Source organism: Octopus bimaculoides, chromosome 28, assembly GCF_001194135.2.
Source record: "Octopus bimaculoides isolate UCB-OBI-ISO-001 chromosome 28, ASM119413v2, whole genome shotgun sequence".
NCBI lineage: Eukaryota > Metazoa > Mollusca > Cephalopoda > Octopoda > Octopodidae > Octopus > Octopus bimaculoides.
The window spans coordinates 8,317,043-8,320,801 of NC_069008.1; positions in this window are offsets into that span (position 1 = coordinate 8,317,043).

The window sequence follows — 3,759 nt, forward strand, 5'->3', positions numbered from 1 at the left end:
CGACATGAAATATCATTAGATATCTTTAGAAATCCTTTCTCTTATCTTTTATCTTTAACTTGTTTCAGTCATTAGACTGTGGCCATGCTGGAGCACTGCCTTGGAGGGTTTTTAGTTGAAAGGGTCAACCCAAGGACTTTTTTTTTTTTTAAACTTGGTACCTAATCTATCTGTTCTTTTTTGCCAAACTGCTAAGTCACTGGGATGTAAACACACCAAAACTGGTTGTCAAGCAGTGGTGGGGGACAAACACACACATGTACACACAAATACACACATTTGGGTTGGCCCATGGCTATAGTAGAAGACACTTGCCCAAGGTGCCATGCAGTGAGACTGAACCCGGAAGCATGTTTTTGGGAAGTGAACTTCTTAACACACAGCCATGCTTCTGCTTTCATGAAGTTGGTAAAATAAATCATAAAACAGTTTTTGAAAGGCTTGCTAGTGCAGGTGTGGCCATGTGGTATGAAACTTCTTATCCAACCACATGGTTCTGGGTTCTGTCCCACTATGTAGTAGCTTAAGCAAATGTCTTGTTTTCTAAGTGACTTCTACAATTGACCAGGACTGACCAAAGCCTTATGAGTGGACTTGGTTTATGGAAACTGAAAAGAACCTATCTTGTGTGTGTGTGTTTGTGTGTGTGTGTGTATGTGTGTGTGTGTGTGTGCACATGTGTGTGTGTGTACATGATTGTGTACATGTCAGCCTATGTATGTGTGTGTGTTTGTGTGCCTCAGTGTATGTGTGTGTTTGTGTGCCTCTGCATGTGTGTGTATGTGTGTGTGTGTGTGTGTGTGCCTGTGAGTCTTCACCTATGTGTGTGTGTGTGTGCCTGTGAGTCTTCACCTATGTGTGTGTGTGTGTGCCTGTGAGTCTTCACCTATGTGTGTGTGTGTGTGCACATGCACGCCTCAGGGGTGTGTACCTCAGTGTGTGTGTGTGTGTATACAGGTAGTTCTCCACTTTACGAATTCATTCCTTTCTAATTATCATTCATCAAATGTGAACTCGTTAAGCAGTCAGCTGGGGATTGCCAACTTTTGCCAACAGAAATTGGCCTTTGTTCAGCTGACAAACATATTCATCACCTCAGACATTGTTTACAAGCAGTAACCATTGACACTTATGGACTGATTAGAAGGAAAAATATAAAATATATTTTTTCTATTTTTGTCACAGAAAATTCTCACAAAGATGAAAACTTGTTAAACAGGAAACTCAGAGAGAACCACCAGCAGATGGCAGGGTGTTCGTCTCTTACATCTCTATGGTATTAGGTGTATGTTTATGTATGTGTTCTTTTCTTGCATGTGTATATTAATGTATTTAGATAGCGAAGGCACGTGGCCTAGTGGTTAGGTTGATCGCTACACTGTGGGTTCAATTCCCTGACTGGGTGGCACATTGCGTTCTTGAGCAAAACACTTCATTTCACGTTACTCCAGTTCCCCTTTTAATCAGTGGGGAATGCTAGCTTAGCCAGTGGGGTGGTGTTATCTGAAGGCTAGAACAATACAAAAGCGCATTGTGACCAGCGATGTGTAACAACATCTGATAGCCTGGCCAGTCACATGATCACGTGTTACACACACACACATAGCTGCAGGCATGGCTGTGTGATAAGAAGCTTGCTTTCCAGTCACATGGTCCCGGGTTCAGTTCCACTGTGTGGCACCTTGGGCAAGTGTCTTCTACAATAACCTTGAGCTGATCAAAGCCGTGTGAGTGGATTTGATAGATAAAAACTGAAAAGAATCCCATTGTATATGTGTGTGTTTACAGTTTGTCTCCCCATCGCTGCATGGCAACCAGTGTTGGTGTGTTTGCATCTACATAACTTAGCAGTTCGGCAAAAGCGACTGATAGAATAAGTACAAGGCTGGGGTTGATTTATTTGACTAAAAAAATCCTTCAAGACAGTACTCCAGCATGGCCACAGTAAAAAATGACTGGAACAAGTAAAAGAATTAAAGAATATATCATGTAATTTGTTGGCCACTGACTCTCCTCAGTTCGTCCACCCTTTCCCTGGTCTTGTTTCTCCTCCCTCTGGACGTCCTAAAACTATTCTATTTATGATGCTCGCTCGGTGGCATCGTCAGTATAGACACTAATGGCTTGATCACACAACAGGTTGTACTGTGCTACATGTAAGCAGAAGCACTCAAGAGCTACTGGACCACTCACACATACATACAGATGCAGGCATGACTGTGAGGTAAGAAGTCTGCTTCCAAACCACATGGTTTCAGGTTCAATCCCACTGTATGGCACTTTGAGCTAGTTTTTTCTGCTATACCCCTCGACCACTCAATGCTTCTTGAACCAGATGTGATGGCTTGCTTCCCTAGCAGCTTCCAGCAATTCTGTGGCAACATCATTTGTCTCCTTTACTGCGAGTCCAGAGAGACAGAGACAGACAGACAGACAGTGAGAGAGAGTGGGTTTGAGATTGATCATTCTTAACCAAGGACGTACAAGGTGTTAATAAGGAATTCAAAGATCAAAATCTGTCTGTTACTTTTATCAGGGCCTATGTAGCTTGGGAAAAGCTAAAATTGCCATATTTAATTAAATCCAGACAGTTTTAACCCTTTACCATTCAGATTCCTCTGTCACAAGTAATGCTCTTTTTATTCACATTCCACCATTTCCAGCGCCAAAACTCTGTCAAAAGTAAACCTTATTTACTTACATTGTTTTCAATAAATTATTCATTATCTCATGGCTTCAAGATTCTGATTGTTGGGGTTGTTTTATTTTTAGAATGACATTGTTGGGTAAGTGTGAGAGACCAGATCTGGCTGGTTTGAACATAAAATAGATAAAATATCTGAGCCTGATGTGGCCAGTTTAAATGCTAAAGGGTTAAACTTGTCCAGCCCCATGGCAAAGAAATGAGAATTATATGGGTAGTCCATAAAAGCATCCATTACACACACAGAGTGGTTGGCATTAGGAAGGGCATCCAGCCATAGAAATCATGCCAAATCAGACGGGAGTCTGGTGCAGCCCTGGTCAAACCATCCAACCCATGCCAGCATGGACGTTAAATGATGATGATAATGAGATATTGATGGTGGTGGTGATGATGATGATGATGATGATGATGATGACGATGATGATGATGAAAAATCTTTTGTTTTCTCATCAATAAAGTAGGTGTGAGAGATGGGGAAAATACCTTCCCAAACCAGAGTGTTATTTATATACAATCTCCATATACTTCAGACTAGTGGATTCAACATTGTTTTAGAAGTGAAACAAGCACACAACATTGATAAACCACAACTACTGTGAAATATACGAAGGTGCATGGATCAGTGGTTAGAGCATTGGGCTCACAATCAGTTCGAGTCCCAGACCAAGTTGTGTGTTGTGTTCTTGAGCAAGATACTTTATTTCACGTTGCTCCAGTTTACTCAGCTGTAGAAACTAGTTGCAACATTACTGATGCCAAGCAGTATTAGCGTTTGCCTTTCCCTTGGATAACATTGGTGGCATGGAAAGAGAAGGCTGGTGTGCATGGGTGACTGTTGGTCTTCAATAAATAACCTTGCCCCGACTTGTGCCTTGGAAGAGAACTTTCTAGGTGCAATCCCATAGTCATTCATGAGCAAAGGGGGTCTTTATCTCTTTACCAGTGAAATATCACCTTTTATTCTTGCGATCACTTCCGGGGGTGATCTCATTTCACCAAGCTCTGAAGAATATTTTGTTTTATAATACATCTACAAACAGGGTTTAGGGGTT